The following is a 24,835-nucleotide window of genomic DNA, read 5'->3' on the forward strand; positions in this document are numbered from 1 at the left end:
CCATCATAGTCGGTCCTGTTCAATATGTCCACCATCTCCAACATCTCTCCAAAAGACATATTTGAGGCCTTAAATCTTCTCTTCCTGGATCGGGACGTTTCAGGCTCCGGGCTTTCCTCACCCTCCTCCTCATTAGTGGAACTATGATTGCGCACCTGCGTTCTCTCCGCCATGTGCTCTCCCCACTGCGCTGAAAGCGAAGGGGCGGGGAATAGTCTACAAAGAACGTCAGGGGCGGGCGGAGTTTCACGCATGCGTACTGTATATAAAACGCAACACGCGTGTGTCGTACGTACGATCTGGGAACAGAGTGAGGCGCGGAACGCGACAATCGTGCAAATGAAGGTAACATTTTTAACTTGGTGCATCACTAGACTAGACTGCTTCTATCTAGGCCGATGTTGGGACAAGATTAGTAGCGGTTTTTCATGGCATTATTAGTATTTTAGGGTTTGTCTTGTGTTGTGTCTTGCAGACAAGATGGATCCATTCCAAAACCCCAATTTTATGGGGCTATTCCTCCAACTGTACAAGGAGATGCCCTGCCTGTGGCAGATCAACAACCAGTTTTATTACGACAGAAGAAAGAGGAAGGCAGCGCTTGAGAAACTTCTTTCTTTGGTGCGGATCATGGTCCCCACGGCAGACATGGCCTATCTGAATAGGAAAATTGGGGCCATGATTACATATCTCAGGGAGAGAAAGAAGCACCTGGAGTCCTTTAGATTAGGAGATCCAGATGCCATTTATTACCTCAGGATGGTTTACTTTCAGAGGCTGCATTTTCTGGTAGACCAGGGGGTACGAAGACCACCACTCGACCGTCTTCCTTCAAGGCATCCTTCACCCCCAGCTGAGGCTTCCAATGTCCAACCTGGGCCTTCCAGGCAGCAACATGGGGTGGGGCCCAGCTTGAGACAGGTATTGCATTGTTGAACATATTTCTTGTGGTACATTTAATGATGTTAACTAGATGTTCTTATTGATCAGTAAGTTGTGATTTAACAAAGTGGTTTACATCTCAATAGACAGTAGTGACCAAAAATGATTGGGACGGGAATGAAAAATGCTGGGCTCAGAATGATAGTCTGTTCTATTTGGTAACATTCTATTTGCAAAAGTCAGGAGCTCAAAATGGTGTGATTGATGAGCAAAAAACTAAAACTATGTCCCATTTTCATACACAGGAAGACCTCAGCCGGGAGGAGGCTGTGGCAAGTGGCAGCCAGGAGGTCGACCAACGCCCTCCTTCTCCTCTTCCTGCCCCAACTACAGGAGCCCAGCCACAGCCTCGAAGGATGCCTGGTGGGAAGTGCCTAAGGAAGATGAGAGAGTGATGGCCTGGGTTCAGTCTGGTCTGCCAGAAGATGCAGCCTCTTGAAGAACCACATCCTGGGGACATAGATGGCATCTGATTTTCCTGATCTCTAGGACTTCTGGACCAGACTTCTCTCCCTGAGATATGTACTCCTCAGGCCACCAATTTTTCTTATTCTAATTTGTTCATGTCTGCCCTGGGGGCCAAAGGCTGCACCAAAGTAACAAGTTTCTCCAGCGCTGCCTTCCTCTTTTTATTTTATTGCGACCAAAATAAAGGTTTTTTTTTGTTTGATGAAATACTTGCGTATGTGTTTTCCTTCCAAAAGGCTAGTTTATTTGTGAGCAGGCAGGTACATTTCCCCCAAAAAAAGTGAAATGAATAACAAGGGGTACCAACACTAAACAACCTCCTGTAGATTAAAAAAGAAAATCTAAAAAATATAATAATGTTGTTGTGGTAAGTTTACACACAAAACACACCCCAAAAAAAGGAAAGATGAGCAAACTGTCAAAAAAAGAGATGTTTAAGAAAACCCCCAAAAAAAACGCAGCCAAAAAAATAAATAAAATATACAATTGTGTAGATGTGACGAATTCAAAAATTGTATTGCCGAAATGGTTAAAAAAGAGTCAGGAAATCCGTTCGGGAGAAGTGTGTGTGTCTATGAGCATCAAAAGAAGTTCCTTCTTGCAGCATTGTAAAGAACAAGAGAATGCGCTTCATGAAAGAATTTTTAACATTGCAGCGTGACGAATGTGCTATATCGATTATGAGCAGTAGTTTTACCTGAACAAGTGCTTCCGTGTTTGAACAAGTGCTTCCGTGTTTGAATGTGAGCATGCGTGGCACCTTGTCCGTCGGAGTAGGCTACACATGATCGGAGTATGTCCGATCGGAGCATTTTGTCAGAAAATATTTCCGGGAAGTTGGAAAATTTGGTCCGACGGATATTCCGACGGAAACAATCCGATGCATACCACACACAGTCGGAATATCCGACAAAATGCTCCGATCGGACACATTCCGTCGGAATCTCCGACCGTGTGTACAAGAGCTTAGGGAAAACACTTCCCACATCCCTGTTGGTTGTTTCATTTACATTAAATTTTCACTTCTAAGCATTTTTTTTATTACTGCCCATGTAGATAAGGGGGGTCTTTAGATAAAAACAAACTGTGCAGTTTTGACTAAAGTAAATGAATGCCCTTGCCATAGTATGTAAGCCATTTATGTACTTCATGAAGCCTGACTTGAATTCTCCCAGGACATTGCTTGATGTTGTAAAGTGAGGCCTAGTTATTACTGCTCACCTCTACCATCACAGAAGTGACCTTAGATGTGATGGCTACAGTGATTTTCTTTCACCTATTTCCTCCTGGTGATCTGGCCAGTAAGTCTGTTGTTTTTGAAAAAGGAAAAAAACTGTTTGCTGTAACTACTTTAAATTATGAGCTGAAGTTTGGTTTCAGTTTGTTACTGTATCTAAATCTACTAGTACATTTAACACTCCCACAACCATGCTGATAATGCTGCTGTCCAAATGCGCTCCCTATGCCCCTTCTTCCAGAGTGTAGACACTCTAATACAGGAGGTGTGTTATTGGCCAGACCACCAGGTGGAAACAGAGGTAAAAAAGCCAAAGCAAAGACAACAAATGCAGCCACCACATCTAATAATTTGGCAAGCTATAATATATTAAATTTTTTGGTTTAATACCACTTTAATTAATATCTATGCAAGGATATATTATCTTTTAACATCACAGAATATATGTTCAGATATTTAAAAATCACGTTAGTGTGTCTACTATTACACTCTCCAGTCATCACTTAGCCCCTATTCACATCGTCGTGATTTGACATGTCAAATCGCATGCCAAATCGCAGCCTATTGCTGACAACAGCACTGTCCCAATTGGTGCAACGCCGACTTTGCGGTGCCGGACCGATTTCCAAAAGTAGTTCCTGCACTACTTTTGGTGACTTTGGGGCGATTTCAATAGAAATATGTACATGAACCCACACAGATGTCTTTCAAATCGCCCCCCGAACTCGCACTGAAATGTGGGTTTGAATTCTTGCGAGTTCAGCTGAACTTGCACTATTTCAAACCCGCGTTCAGTGTGAACGAGGGATTGGTAAAATGTATCCCGATAAGAGACTTGGACTTTGAGGTTAAACTCTTCAGATCTGAAGGACCAGGTAGTGGTTTAGGAGGTTCAGTAAAAGAGTGAAGAGTATTTTAAGAATTCTACTATGGAATGGATGTATCACCCATGACAGTGTAGTATGTTTATACTGTAAGTGCACAGCAGAACAGTAAGAGGACAGATTTTCTTTTCAAAATCCGAAAATTCGTTTTTTTTGTGATCCGATGATGCCACCATTGATTTTCGAAATTCGGCCAACCAAGCCTTCAATTTCACCTCATGTTGATACAGAAAATAATTTTTTTGGCTGGGAATCTTCTTTTCTCTTCGTAAATTTTCTTTTATCTCCGTACATTTTCTTTTATCTCCATACATTTTCTTTTCTTATTATGTTTCTCGCACGATTCTCCCATCATTGATTAGAAAATCATTCGTTTTTCTAAAAATTTCCAACATGTCCGATTCCTCAAATTTTATTTCCGCACGAAAATCGGCTGTTGCTGCAGCCCACTAATGGTGCGAAATTCATACGAAAATTCTTAGATACGATTTTCGAAAGAAAATTCTTTCGAAATTCGAACCGTGTATGGCCGGCATAAGACTTAAAATTGAACCATCGACTATAAGGCTATTAGATGAGGTTAGGAGACTAGAAAAACTCTTCAATAGACATTAGAAGCATCATCACTAGTAGAGCTCTGATTGGTAAGGAATGTGCTGAATTAGAAATTATTGCATAAGATTAAATATATTGCTAAAAATGTAAACACACAATTTATGAGCATGGAAAAAATGGGAAAGATTATCAGCAAGGACTTTGAAGCACCAATTGTCTAATTATATCTCACCTATTGAGGATCAACACCAACAGAACTTAAGGAAGCCCATAAACAGTGCAAATTTCTTTCCTGCAACCACAGGTCTGCTCGGCTACAGAGCCACTTGCGATAATTGGAAGTGAATCCGGCAGGCTGGTTCTACCCAAGCTGATCGAATAATCAACTTGGTACATACAGCCTGCCCATTAATGGTTTGAATCTCAGCCGGTTCCTGCTGAACCGGCCAAGATTCAAACTGTGTATGGCCGGCCATAGGATCAACACCAACAGAACAAGAATTAGCCCTTGTACACACAGTCGGAGAATCCGTCGGAATGTGTCTTATCGGACCGTGTTGTCGAATAATCCGACTGTGTGGTATGCATCGGACTGATTCCGTCGGAATATCCGTCGGACCCAATTTTTCAACATGTTGGAAATATTTCCCGACCAACTGGGCTGATCGGACATACTCCGATCATGTGTAGAGAATTTTGATCGGACCAAGTGCCACGCATGCTCAGATCAAATTCCTACATCAAAGCTATTGGCTACTAGCCTGCATGTAGTCCCATCGTAATGAAATTATGTCATCACGTTCTGAAAGATCGGATTTTTTCGCCAACTTTGTCTGACCGTGTGTATGCAACAGTTTCGGACAAGATCCGACGGACAAAATCCGACGGGCAAAATCCGACGGATTTGGTTGTGGAAATCTCCGACCGTATATACAGGGGCTTAGAAGATTGCTTGGTGTTTTTTGAACAACTAGATAATCTGCTGCAGCCAGGGAGGAAATGTCTCGTTTGTGAGTATACATCTTGCTGTTTTATATTTGAATTCCGACGCGCAAAAACTCATGCATGCTCAGATTCAAGTACGAGACGGAAGCGCTCGTTCTGGTAAAACTACCTTTCGTAATGGAGGTGGCACATTTGTCATGCTGACATTTTTTAAATAGTTTAATGCAGCACATTCTCTTCTTCTTTAGAATGCTAGAAGAATGAAGTTGTTTTGCTGCTTATCAAGATCTGCATTATTATTTTTTTTCTAGTGATCTCCATAATATTATTTCTTATGTTGTGTGTCAAGTTACCACAACACCATTATTATTGTGTATGTTTTTAACTCAAGGAGTTTGGTCTTGGTGTCCCTTGTTAATTTGACCTTGTATTTTCGAAATTTACCTGCCTACTCACAAATTGTCCTTTTTGAAGAAAAACACATCAGCAAGTATTTTCAGATAAAAAAATCTCCATTTATTCTGGCTCATAACAAAATAAAGAGGAAGGCAACGCTGGAGAAACTGCAGGAATTTGGGAAGCCTTTCTACCCCAGGGCACACATCAACTATTAGGAAAAAATGAATTGTAAGATTGACAAGTCCATATAATGGGGAGCACAATCTGGTCCAGGACTCCCAGAGATCAGTAACAGTAGCAGATGACATATATGTCCCCAGGCTGTGGTACTACAACAGCCTGCATCTTCTGTCAGACCAGACTGAACCCAGGCCATCACTTTCTTGTCTTCCCTGCAGCCTTCCTTGCAGTCTTCCCTGGGGGCTGTGGCTCTGGAGGTGGACTTGTGGTAGGAGTAGGAGGATGGGCGAGTGCACATAAGTGCATTTTATCACTTATTTGGCCCTCCTCCATTTGCTGCAATTTAGCGGCTACATAGCAGCCATAGGCCTCTTCAGAATTGGGGGGACTTTTTAGGGCCACATTAGTGTCCTTAATAAGGCCCAGTGCTGCCTCCTCCATGTTATTCCCCTTACTGGGCCTTTTTGTTGTAAGGCGGAGGGGAGGCACCTGGGATTGGGTGAGACTACAGGGCCCTGCCACCTCCTGGCTGACACTTACCTCTGCCTCCTCCTGTCTGCCACATTCCAGAGCCTCGTCCTGGCTAAGGTCTTCCTGTGTATGAAAAAGGGACATAGTTTTAATTTTTGGTTCATCAATCACACACAATTTTCAGCTCATGACTGTTGCAAATTAAATGTTAATAAATAGAAAAGACTATCATTCTGACCCCAGCATTTTTTATTCTTGTCACGCTCATTTTTGGCCCCTACTGTCTATTGATATGTCCAACAATTTTTGTTAAATCATTCATTTCTTGTTATCAATAATAACATCTAGTTAACAACAATCATTTTCGGACAATAAATATGTTAATAAATACCATACCTGGCTCCAGCCGGGCTCCTCAACTTCTTCCAGAATGGAAAGCCCAGGTTGGTCCTCGGAAACCTCAGCTGGTGTGTAAAAATACACACTGTACAAATGGAAGCACATTTTTAGCATTTGAAAGTATTCAAGCAGGCCCTTGCACTACAAGCTTTGGGGAATTCATCCCTAAATCTGACCACAAAAGAGGTATTTATAGTTCATATGGGTTTGGCAAAGTCAGCGGTTGGGGGGAGGGAGGGTTCCAAATGATTTTGGGACCCCAAAAAAAAGCCTCTGGCACTCTGCATGATTTTAGGCACACACATAACATTTGTACACATTTTAGGGGGTGTTTAGATTAAAGCTGACAAAATACATTGTTAAGTAACTAGGCTATAGGTGTGTATGGGCCCAGGATAGCATACTGGGGAGGTTACTGAAGGCAAATATGCATGTAGGCCACAAAAGGAGCATTAAAAATATCCAGCATGCATGAGGACATTCACATCATATTCCAATCATGGTAATTAGGGAATGGTGAAATAAATACAATACATTAGCAAACATTAAATACATAGAATGCGATGTTAATAAAGGATAAAACTTACCCTAATATAGTCCTTTTGTGGGACTTGAATAATGGCAGAACAGGTCTCTGGAATAATGATCCCCAGAGCCTGGGGGAAGATGCCTGTCGAGAACTTGAGGTCCTGCAGACTTCTCCCCGTCGCCAAGTACCACAACGTGCAGGGCCATCTTTAATATTGATTGGACCCTGGGCAAAGCTTTTCTTGCCCCCCCCCATGCAGTTTTGCTCTCCACCTCTGAGACATACAATAAATAGCAGCTAGACTCAAAATCAGTTTACTGAATCAGATCAGGCAGCGATTGTGATTGATTGCCAGAGGTTACAGTGTATCATTACCGCTCACTGACTGGTTGCTAGAGGTTACAGCACACATTACAGCTCACTGATTAGTTACTAGAGGTCACAGCACATGATTTCTGCTTGTTGATTGGTTGCTAGAGATTACTGTGGATATGATCTCAGGGAGGCATGATATACATATCAATTGCGCCGGCCGCCGCTATATACATATGAATGCCGGTAATTTACATGTAAACACAGGGTCTCCAGGGGCCGTGGCCTGGACGGCGATGTTGTAGGTCGCATGTGAACTGAGCTCAGCTCCCGACTTATCCTAGCCAGATATCCTGCTAGCTTATACCCGGCCGAGAATCGCCAGTGACTACCCAGGACGATCGTGGACACTCCTGGCTGTGGCACCGCGATGTCCCCGGTGAAAAAGAGCAATGCTGCCGCGTCCTCCCTGGACAAGTACCGGAGAACTGATAAGAACGGGGACCAAGATGGCACCTCCTCGCAGCGGACGGAACAGCAGGCGGCGAGCGACACTAACAAGGTGCTTGAGGCCATCTCCCTGTGCCAGACGTCCTTGACCACCAAGATTGAGGAAATTCGGGTGGACATCTCCCTGATCAGACAAGACATGACCAAGCTCAGGGACCGTGTCAAGGAAGTGGAGGAAAGGATTAACCATGCTGAGGATGTGTTACACCCGCTCCGGCACTCCCAGGCGGAGGTACAGCGCCAGCTACAACTCCTGATCCTGAAGCAGGATGACTTGGAGAATAGAGCCCGCCGGTCGAACCTTCACTTCGTGAGACTGCCACAGGGCACTGAGGGTCAGGATCCCCCTACCTTCCTGGAGAATCTGCTGATTAATACCTACGGAAGGGAGGCCTTCTCAACATCGTTTGTGGTGGAGAGGGCGCATCGCATGCCTGCCAAGAGACCACCGGAGGGAGCGCCTCCCCGCACGTTCATTGCCAAGCTGCTGAACTTTCGAGATCGTGACGCCATTCTGCGCTTGAGCAGGGAAAAGGGTAATATACCCTTCCAGGCTGGCCGCTTGATAGTTTTCCCGGACTTCTCGGCGGAGGTCCAAAAGCAGAGAGCCCGTTTTGTGGAGGTCAAGCGACGCCTGCGGACCCATCACCTGAAATACGCGATGCTGTACCCAGCAAGGCTCCGCATTATCGGTGAGGATCGTGCACATTTTTTTGACGACGCGGTGCAGGTGGCAGAATGGCTGGATAGGAGGCAGCTAGAAACCGCCCCGCCTAGAGGAAGAATGCCCGGACTGCCTCATGGGGGTAAGACCATAACTTGACGGTTGCCATACTGCAGGATCCCCTTCCATTGCCCCTTATTCTTGTTCGTTGCCGCTGCTCAGATACTCTGGGGCCCATTTCTGTATTTTTCTCCCTTTTTCCCCTTTTTCACTATTTTTTGTTTTTTTTATCATACCAGCTGGCAGTTGAGGTTAGCGGGGAGCCCTTGTTTATGGACGGGGGGCCCCCATTCTCTACTTCTTGGGGACCCCTTCCAGTGGAGTGGGGGAGTGGTGCTTGAACTTTCCGCTTTATACTGATTGCACCATGCTGCCTGGCGGACTCTGAGAGATTGTACTTAACTGTGGGCACCAGAACTGCTACCGGGAGGGGGATACCTTCAAAATTTGGGGGGGGGGGGTTTGTTTTGCCTCTTTTTGCTAGGGCGTATTCTCAGGATGGCTGATGCATATTGCGCATGGACATTTTATACTATCTCTGGACTTTTCTGTTTTTCATGTTATCTATGCTGGGTCGGGAGCGGGGGCGGTTGGCTCTATTGCTCCTATGGGCTCAAAGTAATTGCCACAGTCGCCACTTCAGCGAGTGGTCGCCCTCTGGTAGGGCAGGTACCTCGTGGGCCACGTGCGCAGGGGGTTGTGCTGACTGGCCGGTGGCGGCCGCTTAGCTGTCCTTCTGTGCATGGCGGGCGAACGGGGGCCTGTTAGGTTGGGGATGAATGCTCCAGCTATGTTGGGGGAGCTGAGGGCGGGGTGGGGGAGGGTGGGGGGGAATTTGTTCGAAGTTACGATAAAAGTTATGTTTATGGTGGTATGTGTGCAAGTTAATGGTATATGGGACAGATCAAATGTATTTTTATTAGTGTCATACTTGCGTGACTGGGGGAGGAGGGAGAGTCCACCCTGGAGATCAGGCTGCATGACCAGGCTCATGGCTGAAATGTCACCGATAAATGACGGCCATTACATTTTTAACGTGGAACGTCCGCGGGATCAGGGACAAAATTAAACGTACTGCCGTATTCGGCTGTTTAAAGGCCTACAAGGCTGACATTGTTGTGCTGACTGAGACACACGTGACCGGTCAGCTCAGGCTTGCTCTGCGGCGGCCCTGGGTTGGCTGGTCATACCATGCAACTCATTCTCCCTACTCCCGTAGTGTTTCAGTTCTTGTGGCTAAGACGTTGCATTTTGGCCTGATCTCTCTGCGGACAGACCCGCAGGGTCGGTATGTTTTTATGCAGTGCACTATCTATGGCAGGCAATACCTGATTATAGCCCTGTATATACCACCCCCGTACTCTGCATGCCTGGTCACGGAGGGATTGACGTACATGGCCCAATACCCGAGTACCCCAGCCATATGGCTTGGGGACTTTAACATGACTATAAATCCACGCAGGGACAGACTGCGAGATGACACGGCCCCGGCCACCCCGACAGAATCTAGGCTGGGCCGCACTCTTAATGAGTTCTCCTTGACTGAGGTATAGCGTTATAGGAACCCAGATGCCACTGTATTTTCCTGTTTCTCAGCCACGCACACCACTATGTCCCGGATTGATTATATTGTCGTGTCTGATGTCTTCCTCTCGCGGGTGGAGGACGCGGTCGATCCCTCTCAGACCATGCCCCCTGCTGGGCGGCTTTCCGCCTGGCCCCTCAGGTGGGGCCCCGCTCTTGGCGCCTCAACCCCTTTTGGCTAACGGCGTTGGGGGAGGAGGGGGGGGGGGGGCCTGGTGGGGAATGGCAATATTTTTTTGAGGTCAATAGGGGCACGGCAACGGAGGGGGCAGTATGGGAAGCATTCAAATTACATGCTCGTGCTATTCTGATCAGCTGGATTAATAGACTGAAGGGGGCATCTAAGGAGGCCATGCGACAGGCGACGGTACAGCTGGAATCGACGACAAGTGCTTTTATGTCTAATCCCACGCAGGCTAATGCCTCGGCGCTCAAACTGCAAACGCGAGTGGTGGATCAATTACATTACGAGCAGGCTAGGCGTAAACATTTTTTTTCGAAGCAGCACATTTTTGAACAAGGCGAGCGAGCGGGAAAGCTCTTAGCATACCTGGCTCACCAGGATGCCAGGCCACCAGTGGTGGTTTCGTTGCTAGACCGGAATAATGCCCTGGTATCTGACCCGATGGCCATAGCCGAGCTGTTTCGGCAATATTATGCTGACTTGTACACATCCAGAGTGGCGGCTTCGGCACAGGAGACTCGGGCGTTCCTGCGGACTGCCCCGTTAACACGTCTGTCTGCGGCCCAGACCGCGGAGTTGGAGCTCCCCTTTACTAAGGAGGAGGTTGAGGCAGCAATCTTATCTTTGGCTGCTTCTAAGGCCCCTGGGCAGGATGGGCTGCCGTTAGATTTTTATGCGACATTCCTAGAGGTGCTAGCCCCTGAACTTCTCCGACTGTACAATTTTTTATTTGAATCTGGGTCCCTCCCCGATACTCTACAGCAGGCGACGATAGTGGTTATCCCGAAGCCAGGAAAGGACCCCCTCCTTCCTGAATCATACAGGCCGATCTCTTTGCTCCAGGTGGACACTAAAATAATGGCCAAACTCTTGGCATCCTGACTGAACCCGCATATTCTTTCCCTGATTCATCCGGACCAAACCGGGTTTATGCCGGGTAAGAACACAGCCATGAACGTCCGTAGATTACACATGAACCTTCAAGCATGTCATGAGGTGGTAGGTGCCCGGGTCGTGGTGGCGTTGGACGCGGCCAAGGCATTCGATTCCGTGGAGAGGGAGTATCTGTGGGAATGCCTCGGACGCTTTGGGTTTGGCCCTAACTTTATAAAATGGGTTCAGGTGCTGTACTTTTCCCCTGAGGCCAGGGTGGCGGTGAATGGGCAACTGTCGGAACCACTACCTTTGAGACAGGGGACTAGGCAGGGCTGCCCACTATCCCCTCTCCTGTATGCCTTGGCGGTGGAGCCACTCGCGGCCTCCCTCCGAACCAATGCTACTGTCCAAGGACTTCAGTCGGGCCCCCTCGTCAAGAAGGTAAGCTTGTATGCGGACGACATGCTGCTCTATCTGGTGGACGAGGGGCCGTCCCTACGGGCTGCCCTACGGACTATAGAGGAGTTTGGAGTTCACTCAGGCCTTCGGGTCAATTGGTTAAAATCCCAGATATTGCCCATAGACGTGTCCCTCCCTACCTGTGACGCAGCCTCACTACCACTTCCTCGAGTGTCCTCCATTCAATACTTGGGTGTCCAGGTCACCAGGGAGCCCCTAGACTATATTATACATAACATTTTACCCCTGATCCCATACCTGAAAACCAAAACCCAATCATGGGCCCGACTTCCCTTGGGAGTAATGGGTAGGATCAATTTGATAAAAATTATTATTTTACCCAAATTTTTGTATAAAATGTGGCATTTGCCCACTCTCATACCCCTTAAGATATTTAAAACACTGGACACTATCCTTAATACCTTCGTCTGGGGATCGGGGCGGCATAAACTGGCCTGGAACACGCTCAAGAACCCCACTGATCAGGGAGGTGCGGCGCTCCCCGACCTCCGCTCGTATTATATCGCAGCCCAGCTATCCAATTTCCACCACCTGCATAAGTCGGATGGCCCTAGGTACCAAATGCTGACTTGCGGAAAGTCTCACAGCCGTGCACATGCCCCTCTTCAGGTTTTGTTTCGGGGAAGGGAGAGTGGCAGGAGGGCGAGGGGTAGTAATCCCCTACTGGATCAACACAGACGTATATGGGACATTGCTCAGGGGATGGTCGGGCCGACGGGGTACACTCCCACACCCCACTGTGGCACAATCCCCAACTTGGGGAGCTCCGATCGATACCGGGAGTAAGTCTATGGGCTTCAAGAGGCGTAGTGTACCTATATCAGGTTGTGACCCCATTGGGAGTCTGCAGTTTCCATACGTTACAGGCGGAATACGGAATACCCTCGCACATGGCTTTTCGCTATGTACAGCTTTCACATGCCCTTCGGGCCCAGTTCGCGGACGGGTTCCCCAACTCCCAAGAGCTGCCCTTGGTGGGTGTTATAGTGGGGGAGGATCCCGCCAAGCTAATATCCACCATATATACTCTCCTTAGAACGCGTACGGTGTCCGGGATTGTGGAGGTAGCTAAGCATAGATGGGAAGAGGAGGTAGGCCCACTGGACACTGAAGACTGGGAGGATATTCTTACCAATGTTAAGTTGGCTTCCCCTAGGTTATCGGATCGGCTGACCCAACTTTATATTATACACAAGGCATACCTCATGCCGATAAGAATTAGCAAATACCGCACATCACAGGACCCGAGGTGCCCGCGCTGTGGGGATCACCCGTGTACATTTTATCATTTAATCTGGGCATGCCCGGACGTTCAGGCCTATTGGCTACGCATCATCCAGTTCCTGCATGACCACATGGGTTCCCCCCTACAAGTTGACCCTAAAATATGTCTACTCGGGCTTATGAACGATACACAGAATACTCACTGTCATACCATTTTTCTCCATGAGACTCTGTTTAGTGCTAGGAAACTGCTCACAAAGCTGTTGCTACGTACAACTCCTCTCACGCTTAGAGCATGGATAGACGAGGTGAATTTATCGCTGCCTATGAAGAAGGTTATTTACGCACATAGGGGTTGCCCCAACAAGTATACCAGGATATGGGACAGGTGGCTCGCTAGCCCGGACACCTGTACGGAGTTAGCTTAACGGACTACATCGAGTGACCTGCTTACTTTTACGGTCTGGGAACTCTCCATGACCTGCAGTCTCAGCTTACTGACCTGACCGCTGGGTATCAGGGATGGGGGTGCGGTGTGGAGGTGCTGGTTGTATCACTTTGGCCTATATTGACTAGGAGTGTGGCCTCCCGGGCGGCTTTGCTCCCCTAGCCCTCTCGGCGGCTGCTTAAAGGGGTCTGGGGGGTGGGGTGCCAGGGTGGTTTTGTATGAAGTATGACCAACGAAACAATAATGTACATGAGTATACTGTATACTATATGTGAATGTGATTCGATTGTCTTGATACCCTTTGTACATTATTTGCTGTATGCCCTGTTGTTTTTGACCACCAATAAACTTGTTGTTCTTTACAAAAAAAAACACAGGCTCTCCAGGTGAGTCATCTGTACACAACAATAGGGCAGAGCTGGGCAGCATTAGTAGCAGCACTTCACACTGAGCTATCGGGACACAGCACGGGACTAAAACCTCAAGGGACGAGGGAATTTAAACCAGGATAGTTGGCAAGTATGAGGCAGCTGCTTTGGGCCCCACAACAATGACAGGGCCCAGGGCAGCTGCCCCTTTTGCCCTGCCTTAAAAACGGCCCTGACAACGTGGCGACTAGACTCTGCTCGGGAGTGATGGCTTGCTGCATGCAGGTGTCCTGCCTGCTAATATAAGGAGACAGCAAAACCAACAGACGGTGAAAAACGGGGTCCAATTCCTGAAATCATCAGTGTTATTTTCTTGGATCTCACGCAGCAGAGGCATGTGCAAGAATTGGTTACGCTGGAGTAACCAATTCTTGGTCCATGAACTCCTCCTCACCCTGTTCATGGACTGGACTTGGGTCAAAGTAAGAACCCCAACACCAAGCCCCTGCACAGCACGAACTGCACGATGAGTACATAACCGCAACATGGCTTCAAAACAGTGGGCTGGTCAGAATGAACTAAACAGAATGCACTGAAGAACAGCAAGACTTATAAAGAGCGAGCTGAAAATCAATAACAAGCGGACAAGAACGCACTGAAAAACAGGTACGAACCAACTACATGCACTGAAAAGTCTGAAAAGCGCAAATCGTCTGTCACCAAACTGAAATTAGCAGGAGTCCAAAGGGTGGTGCACTGGCTATTGAACTTCCTTTTTCTAGTCCCGTCGTATGTGTTGTACGTCACCACGTTCTTGACGGTCGGAATTTGGTGTGACTGTGTGTACGCAAGACAAGCTTGAGCGGAATTCCGTCAGAAAAACCACCATAGCTTTTTGTGACCAAAATTCCGATCGTTTGTACGTGACATAATAGTAAGCGGGCTAAACAAAAAGAAAAAAAATGATTCCTCCATTCACACATATGAGGTATATGGAGCCTGCCAGGACATTGTATTCTGACAGTGGCCCCTGTTGCTGTAAAAATACACTGATCAGTAGCTTCAGCTGCTAATTGAGAAAAGTTTTACAGCTGGTCCTTTTGGCAGAAGTCAACCAAACAATTGAATTCTGTTTAGCAGGGACTGCCACACACTGATCATTTGGAATTCGACTGGTCCCTGCTGAACCAGCCAAATTTCGATCGCTGTATGGTCAGATTTCCTTTGCAAATAGTTCCATTATTTTTATCCATCCAGAAATGTCAGTTTAACTCGCTATATCATTCTGTAGTCAATCAAGGTAGCAGATATGTACTGTGACAAGTTGGGGAATTTGTAGCCCATTGGTAGCCTCAAACAGTGAGTTTACTCGTTTACTCCATGCTAGAAGTACATCGTTACATAGTTACATATATGTGTGATTATATGTCAGTATTACATTGTATATCCCTGTATGTTGTGGTCGTTCAGGTGCTTATCTAATAGGTTTTTAAAACTATCGATGCTCCCCACTGAGACCACCGCCTGTTGAAGGGAATTCCACATCCTTGCCGATCTTACAGTAAAGAACCCTCTACTTAGTTTAAGGTTAAACCTCTTTTCTTCTAATTTTAATGAGTGGCCACGTGTCTTGTTAAACTCCCTTTTACTAAAAAGTTTTATCCCTATTGTGGGGTCACCAGTACGGTATTTGTAAATTGAAATCATATCCCCTCTCAAGCGTCTCTTCTTCAGAGAGAATAAATTCAGTGCTCGCAACCTTTCTTCATAACTAATATCCTCCAGACCCTTTATTAGCTTTGTTGCCCTTCTTTGTAGTCACTACATTTCCAGTACATCCTTCCTGAGGACTGGGGCTCAGAACTGGACAGCATACTCCAGGTGCAGCCACACCAGAGTCTTCTATAACGGCAGAATCATTTATCGTTTTATCTCTGGAGTTGATCCCCTTTTTAATGCATGCCAATGTTCTGTTTGCTTTGTTAGCAACAGCTTGGCATTGCAGTGGTATCATCTACTAGGACCTCCATGTCCTTTTCCATCTTAGATTCCCCCAGGGGTCCCCCCCCCCCCAGTGTATAGATTGCATTCATATTTTTGCCACCTAAATGGATTATTTTACATTTTTCTACATTAAAACTCATTTGCCATGTAGTTGTCCTCCCCATTAATTTGTTCAGATCTTTTTGCAAGGTTTCCACATCCTGCGGAGAAGTTATTGCCCTGCTTAGTTTAGTATTGTGCGCAAATACAGAGATGGAATTGTTTACCCCATCCTCCAGATCGTTTATGAACAAATTAAATAGGATTGGTCCCGTGCGGTGAAAGTGTTGCCATGGGACTATTGTGCCCTTGATGAGATGATTTGAGGTTTTAGACCTCATGCCCACCTATTTGTCATCCTTGTGCGTGCATCTGTTCTTTGTAGGGTTGTTTGTTGTTGTTGGGAGGGTGGGGGGAGAGGGTGGAAATAAAAAATACAATTGGTATACGATTTTGGTATAACTGAGGTACAGGGCAATTACTGTAGTACGACTTGCCAATGTTTATCATGTCTTGTTTACATCACACAAAGATGTATACAGTCTGACTTATTATATATGTCTGTGCCAATTATTGTTAATAAAAAACGGAGTTTAAAAAAAAAAAATAGGATTGGTCCCAGCACAGAACCCTGGGGGACCCCACTACCCTCCCCCTGACCATTCCAGTACTACCCATTTATCACCACCCTCTGAACTCGCCCTTGTAGCCAGTTTTCAATCTATGTGCTCACCCTATGGTCCATGCCAATGGACCTTATTTTGTACAGTAAACGTTTATGGGGAACTGTGTCAAATGCTTTTGTAAAATCAAGATACACCACATCTACGGGCCTTCCTTTAGCTACAGTGCCTTGCGAAAGTATTCGGCCCCCTTGAACTTTTCAACCTTTTGCCACATTTCAGGCTTCAAACATAAAGATATACAATTTTATTTTTTTGTGAAGAATCACCAACAAGTGGGACACAATTGTGAAGTGGAACGAAATCTATTGGATAATTTAAACTTTTTTAGCAAATAAAAAACTGAAAAGTGGTGCGTGCAAAATTATTCGGCCCCTTTACTTTCAGTGCAGAAAACTCACTCCAGAAGTTCAGCGAGGATCTCTGAATAAACCAATGTTGTCCTAAATGACTGATGGTGATACATAGAATCCACCTGTGTGTAATCAAGTCTCTGTATAAATGCACCTGCTCTGTGATAGTCTCAGGGTTCTGTTGAAAGCGCAGAGAGCATCATGAAGACCAAGGAACACACCAGGCAGGTCCGTAATACTGTTGTGGAGAAGTTTAAAGCCGGATTTGGATACAAAAAGATTTCCCAAGTTTTAAACATCCCAAGGAGCACTGTGCAAGCGATCATTTTGAAAGGAAGGAGTATCAGACCACTGCAAATCTACCAAAACCTGTCCGTCCCTCTAAACTTTCAGCTCAGACAAGGAGAAGACTGATCAGACATGCAGCCAAGAGGCCCATGAACACTGCACAAATCTGGCCTTTATGGAAGAGTGGCAAGAAGAAAGCCATTTCTCAAAGATATCCATAAAAAGTCTCGTCTAAAGTTTGCCACAAGCCACCTGGGAGACACACCAAACATGTGGAAGAAGGTGCTCTGGTCAGATGAAACCAAAATCGAACTTTTTGCCCACAATGCAAAACGATATGTTTGGCGTAAAAGCAACACAGCTCATCACCCTCAACACACCATCCCCACTGTCAAACATGGTGGTGGCAGCATCATGGTTTGGGCCTGCTTTTCTTCAGCAGGGACAGGGAAGATGGTTAAAATTGAGGGGGAAGATGGATGCAGCCAAATACAGGACCATTCTGGATGAAAACCTGTTGGAGTCTGCAAAAGACCTGAAACTGGGACGGAGATTTATCTTCCAACAAGACAATGATCCCAAACATACAGCAAAATCTACAAATGAATGGTTCACAAATAAATGTATCCAGGTGTTAGAATGGCCAAGTCAAAGTCCAGACCTGAATCCAATCGAGAATCTGGGGAAAGAGCTGAAAACTGCTGTTCACAAACGCTCTCCATCCAACCTCACTGAGCTCGAGCTGTTTTGCAAGGAAGAATGGGCAAGAATTTCAGTCTCTCGATGTGCAAAACTGATAGAGACATACCCCAAGCGACTTGCAGCTGTAATCGCAGCAAAAGGTGGCTCTACAAAGTATTAACGCAAGGGGGCCGAATAATTTTGCACGCCCCACTTTTCATTTTTTTATTAGTTAAAAAAGTTTCAAAAATCCAATAGATTTCGTTCCACTTTACAATTGTGTCCCACTTGTTGGTGATTCTTCACAAAAAATAAAATGTTTATATCCTTATGTTTGAAGCCTGAAATGTGGCAAAAGGTTGAAAAGTTCAAGGGGGCCGAATACTTTCGCAAAGCACTGTAGATGGCAACTCACCTCCTCATAGAAGGTTAATAGATTGGTTTGGCAAGAAGGATTCTTCATGAATCCATGCTGACTACTGCTAAGCTAATGATACTGTTCTCATTACTAAAATCTTGTATATAGTCCCTTATCATCCCCTCCAAGAGCTTGCATACAATTGATGTTAGGCTAACTGGTCTGTAATTCCCAGGGATGTATTTTGGGCCCTTTTTAAATATACTGGTGCTACGTTAGCTTTTCTCCAATCAGCTGGTACCAGTCCAGTCAGTAGACTGTCAGTAAAAATTAGGAACATTGGTCTGGCAATTACTTGACTGAGTTCCCTAAGTACCCTCGAATGCAAGCCATCTGGTCCCAGTGATTTATTAATTTTAAGTTTCCCAAGTCTCATTTTAATTCTGTCCTTTGTTAACCATGGAGGTGCTTCCTGTGATGTGTCATAAAGATAAACACTGCAGTTTTGGTTACTGAAGCCCCCCGATTCCCTCGTGAAGACTGAGGACAAGAATAAATTCAATACATTCCCCATCCTTTGTAACCAGCTGTCCTTCCTCATTCTTTATGGGGCCAAAATGGTCTGTCCTCCCTTTTTTACATACTTAAAGAATTTCTTGGGATTTTTTTGCTCTCCTCCGCTATGTGTTTTTTGTGTTCAATTTTAGCCACCCTAATTGCACCCTTACATTTCTTGTTGAATTCTTTATAAACTCTGAAGGCTGATGATGATCCCTCCAACTTGTATTTTTTGAAGGCCTTCTTCTTTGCTTTTATATGCATTTTTACATTGGAGTTAAGCCATCCAGGACTTTTGATCGCTCTTTTAAATTTATTACCCAATTGGATGCATTGGCTAATGCCCTTATTTAATATGCTCTTAAAGCAAACCCATCTCTCCTCCGTGTTCTTTGTTCCTACATTTTATCCCAATTCATGCCTTCTAGCAAGGCTCGTAGTTTAGGGAAGTTGGCTCTTTTGAAATTCAGTGTCTTTGTATTCCCCTTATGTTAGTGTGGCCACCATTCGTTTCCAGCACTGCCTTAAAGCGGAGGTCCACCCTAAAGTGGACCTTCCGCTCATTGGAACCCTCCCCCCCTCTGGCGCCACAATTGGCACCTTTCAGGGGGAGGGGGGTGCAGGTACCTGTACAGCACAGGTATCTGCACCCACTTCCAGCGTAGATTCTGCAGAAGGTACGCCCCTTTCCGTAGAATCTACGCCCCTTTCCAAAGGTCCCCCGGTGCCTGCTGGGAAACACACGGATCCCAGAGACAGCGGGGACCATCCTTATTGCGCAGCGCGACTCACACATGCGCAGTAGGGAACCGGGAAATGAAGCCGAAAGGCTCCACTTCCTGATTCCCATACCCAAGATGGCGGTGGCAGCACCCGAGAGACGATCGAGAGATCGGCTTCGGGTGCCGACATCACGGGCGTGCTGGGCGGGTAAGTGTCATTATTTTAAAAGTCAGCAGCTGCAGTATTTGTAGCTGCTGGCTTTTAAATAAAAAAAAAAAACAGCGGACTCCCGGCGGACTCCCGCTTTATCTCCCTTGGGCATGGAGTTCACCAGAGCTTCACAGGTTGCCATTGGAGTCCTCTTCCACTCCTCCATGACTATATCACAGAGCAAGTGGATGTTAGAGACCTTGCGCTCCTCCACCTTCCGTTTGAGGATGCCCCACAGATGCTCAATAGGGTTTAGGTCTGGAGACATGCTTGGCCAGTCCATCACCTTTACACGCAGCTTCTTTAGCAAGGCAGTGGTGGTCTTGGAGGTGTGTTTGGGGTTATCATGTTGCAATACTGCCCTGCGGCCCAGTTTCTGAGGGGAGGGGATCATGCTTTGCTTCAGTATGTGACAGTACATGTTGGCATTCATGGTTCCCTCAATGAACTGTAGCTCCCCAGTGCTGGCAGCACTCATGCAGCCCCAGGCCATGACACTCTCACTACCATGCTTGACAGTAGGCAAGACACACTTGTCTTTGTACTCCTCATCTGGTTACCACCACACACACTTGACACCATCTGAACCAATTAGGTTTATCTTTGTTTCATCAGACCACAGGACATGGTTCCACTAATCCATGTCTATAGTCTGCTTGTCTTCAGCAAACTGTTTGCGGCTTTCTTGTGCATCATCTTTAGAAGAGGCTTCCTTTTGGGATGACAGCCATGCAGACCAATTTGATGCAGTGTGCGACGTATGGTCTGAGCACTGACAGGTTGACCCCCCACTCCTTCAACCTCTGCAGCAATGCTGGCTGCAATTATACCTCTATTTTCCAAAGACAACCTCTGGATATGATGCTGAGCATGTGCACTCAATCTCTTTGGTCGACCATGTTGAGGCCTGTTCTGAGTGGAACCTGTCCTGTTAAACCGCCGTATGGTCTTGGCCACTGTGCTGCAGGTCACTTTCAGGGTCTTGGAAATCTTCTTATAGCCTAGGCCATCTTTATGTAGAGCAACAATTCTTTTTTTCAGATCCTCAGAGAGTTATTTGCCATGAGGTGCCATGTTGAACTGAGAGAGTGAGAACGATAACACCAAATTTAACACACCTGCTCCCCAGTCACACCTGAGACCTTGTAACACTAATGAGTCACATGACAGTGGGGAGGGAAAATAGCTAATTAGGCACAATTTGGACATTTTGCACTTAGGGGTATATTCAATTTTGTTGCCAGTGGTTTAGACATTAATGGCTGTGTTAAGTTATTTTAAGGGGATAGCAAATGTACACTGTTATACAAGCTGTACACTCACTACTTTACATTGTAGCAAAGTGTAATTTCTTCAGTGTTGTCACATGAAAAGATAGAATCAAATATTTACAAAAATGTGAGGGGTGTACTCACTTTTGTGACATACTGTACATGGCTTGCATTGGAAATTGTAGTCCAATCACTTATTAACTTCCATAGTAAAGTTTATTTAGCAAACTTTTCTCCCATGATTCAGCTCTGACAGCCATCAAGTTTCCTAATCTCCTGCTGCTTGTCAGCTCCCCCTGGTCGATGGAAGCAATGTAGGTGACAATCCGCAATGTGTGGCAGGCGATGTAGCAAGTGACATTCTGTAATGTGTGGCAGGTGACGTGGCAAGTGACAATCCGCAATGTGTGGCAGGTGACGTGGCAAGTGACAATCCGCATTTGGTGACGAGTGACGTGGCAAGTGACAATCCGCATTTGGCGGCAGGCGACATGGCAAGTGACACCCTCAGGGCTCCCACTGATTCTGCCTTATGGTGAGTTGAACCATTTAATTTTATATTACAATGTAATAATAGAAATGATGTGCTTCAATCATCCTGACACCATAACAACCATGGTTGAAGCGCCAATACCAGCCATTTCCCATATAAATTGCCCCCAAAAAAAACATATTTTATAACAGTGTCCCTCCCGAGACTAGACTCTGGATCCGCCCCTGATTGCAGCACAGTGTCCTAAATTTCTCTCTGTCTCTAGCCAAGCAACTGCCTACATGTGTATGATCAAAGGTGCAGTCCAGTGCATTTAAACTGGATCCTCTTTATTTGCTGTCCCTTCATAGCTAGTAGACTTTTGTTGGTGGAAAATTTGCTAAAGGTTTTATAGCACATGCAGTGCATCCGGAAAGGTAGTCACAACACTTCACTTTTTCCACATTTTGTATGTTACAGCCTTATTCCAAAAGGAATTAAATTCATTATTTTCCTCAAAATTCTACAAACAATACTCCATAAATGACAACGTGAAATAAGTTTGTTTGACATCTTTGCAAATTTATAAAAAATAAAAAAACAAACAAAAACACATGTACATAAGTATTCACAGCCTTTGCCATGATACTCAAAATTGATTTCAGGTGCACCCTGTTTCCTCTGATTATCCTTGAGATGTTTCTACAACTTGATTGGAGTACACCTGTGGTAAATTCAGTTGATTGGACATGATTTTGAAAGGTACACACCTGTCTATACAAGGTCCCATAGTTAACGGTGCATGTCAGAGCACAAACCAAGCCATGAAGTCCAAAGAATTGTGTGTAGACCTCTGAGACAGGATTGTATCCAGGCACAGATCTGGGGAAGTGTCATGTACCTGGTGGCTGAGCCTAACGTGCAGAAGGAGGCCTCTCGTGCAGCGCCAGCTCGGGGAACACAGATGTTACGACAGTAGCGGAGAGAACGCTGTGAGGTACAGGTGCCTGTGTAGTCTTTCGCTGGATGCAGTGAGGCATAGCAGGTGCATCACCGGAGCTGGATGGATAGCTGGAGCTGTGGACAGTGGAACAGCAGACCCCGAGTTGGTAGACAGCAAGCAGCAGAGGGTAATGGCTGGTAGTGGGTGCTAGCAGGGCAGGTGAGGGGCTGGTGCATGGTCACACAAGCCAGGTCAGTAACAGATGATCAGATGCAGGTGTGGAATCGTCAGGTTACCAACAAGGATCTGCAACACGGAATTAGGCAGCTAATCAGGAAGCAGAGCAAAGTCCAAAGACAGACCAAGGTCAGGGTAGGTAGCGATCAAGCAAAGTCAGGAGCAAGTCGGTCAAACACAGGAATCAACAGGATCGGATACAGGAACACAGGTACAGCTGCAGATCAAACAGCGAAGAACTAGTGCAGCTACTACACTTATATAGGCCACTTGGCATCAGTGTAAGCGGCTAATGCGTGCACATGCACACTTCTGTGCACGTGCGATGGGCGCCAGCAGGCCTGAGCATTTGCATGTGCCTCGGAGCTAATGCTGTATGTTCCTGACAGGAAGAGTACAGAAACATTTCTGCAACATTGAATGTCCCAATGAGCACAGTGGCCTCCATCATTCATAAAAGGAAGACGTTTGGAACCACCAGCACTTTTCTTAGAACGGGCCACCCGGCCAAACTGAGCGATCGGGGGAGAAGGGCCTTAGTCAGGGAGGTAACCAAGAACCCGGCTGTCACTCTTACAGAACTTCAGTGTTTCTCTGCGTAGAGAGGAGAACCTTCTAGAACAACCATCTCTGCAGCACTCCACCAATCGGGCCTGTATAGTAGAGTGGCCAGACGGAAGCCACTCCTCAGTAAAAGGCCCATGGTAGCCTGCCTGGAGTTTGCCAAAAGGGACCTGAAGGACTCGCAGACCATGTGAAAAAAAAATCTCTAGTCTGATGAAACAAAGATTGACCTCTTTGACCTGAATGGCAATTGTCATGTCAGGAGAAAACCAGGCACTGCTTATAACTTGGCCAATACCATCCCTATTGTGAAGCATGGTGGTGGTAGCATCATGCTGTGGGGATGTTTTTCAGCAGCAGGAACTGAAAGACTAGTCGGGATTGCAGGAAAGATAAATGCAGCAATGTACAGAGACATCCTTGATAAAAACCTGCTCCAGAGCACTCTGGATCTCAGAGTGGGGCAAATGTTCATCTTCAAACAGGACAACGACCCTAAGCACACAGCCAAGATAACAAAGGAGTGGCTACGGGACAACTCTGTAAATGTCCTTGAGTGGCCCAGCCAGAGCCTAGACTTGAACTGATTGAACATTTCTGGAGAGATCTGAAAATGGCTGTGTACAGACGCTCCCCATCCAACCTGATGGTGCTTGAGAGGTCCTGCAAAGAAGAATAAGAGAAACTGCCCAAAAATAGGTGTGCCAAGCTTTTAGCATCATATTCAAATAGACTTGAGGCTGTAATTGGTGCCAAAGGTGCTTCAACAAAGTATTGAGCTAAGGCTGGTAATACTTATGTACATGTGATTTTTTTTCGTTTTTTTTTTATTTATAATAAATTAGCAAAGATTTCAAACATCTTTCACATTGCCATTATGGGGTATTGTTTGTAAAATTTTGAGGAAAATAATGAATTTGATCCATTTTGCAATAAGGCTCTAACATAACAAAACGTGGAAAAAGCGATGTGAATACTTTCCGGGTGCACTGTATTTGTTACATTTTCCTTCACTGCACTGGTAACAATTCAAAATATTCAGATTTTTTTCTAATTTTTGTCTAAGTTACAGTGTTCACTAGGGCAGTCAGAGGGGTAAAAGACAGCAATTAAAAATGCAAAAAGGGTCTAACCAATGTTAAAAAAACAGTTGACTTTATACAGTATACATTTTAAGCTATTGAACCTATAAACTTTGTCCTGTATAATTTAATGTTAACCTTTAACATTATTCAATCTACATAATGTAGGCAATCTAAGTCATAAACCCAGGCCTGTTTATTTAAAGCCCAACTGCAGGATATTAGCAACACCCCTCCCACCACTCCTTCCCACCGCCCTCTAACTAACCATTGGTAAGAAGACAAAATATCCAAACGTCCATTTTACTTAAAGAGGAAGTAAACCCTGATGGGTTTACTTCCTCTTTCATTCCCTGCAAAGGTAAAGCATAATGGACTACTATGCATCGCATAGTAGTCCATTATGTGTCACTTACCTGACACAGGAGCCAGCGAAGTCACCGCTGTCCCCTGTAGTTCCGAGCGTCCATCTTCTTGGTGGGTCTCGCTGCTTCGGCGCTGTGGTTCGCCGGAGCAGCGATGACATCACTCCTGCGCATACACACGGGAGCCGCCACTCGCGGCATATCGCCGCGATCTGCGGCATATCGCCGCGACCTGCGACTTACCCAGTGCGCCTGCGCGCTGCTGTCTACGACACATGCGCCGTA

At 45.9% G+C, this 24,835-nt stretch overlaps 1 long non-coding RNA gene across 1 annotated transcript in view; it reads left to right on the top strand.

The window, feature by feature from the left end:
- Window positions 1-21,180: 21,180 nt before the first annotated feature.
- LOC143941858 (uncharacterized) overlaps window positions 21,181-24,835 on the top strand; it is a 66,332-nt gene continuing 62,677 nt past the window's right edge. Inside the window, exon 1 of the long non-coding RNA XR_013264488.1 lies at window positions 21,181-21,422. This is a non-coding gene — a long non-coding RNA (uncharacterized LOC143941858). The remainder of the gene's footprint in view (window positions 21,423-24,835) is intronic.

This window comes from Lithobates pipiens, unplaced genomic scaffold, assembly GCF_037356315.1.
Source record: "Lithobates pipiens isolate NorthernLeopardFrog02 unplaced genomic scaffold, aLitPip1_a1.2 Scaffold_10, whole genome shotgun sequence".
NCBI lineage: Eukaryota > Metazoa > Chordata > Amphibia > Anura > Ranidae > Lithobates > Lithobates pipiens.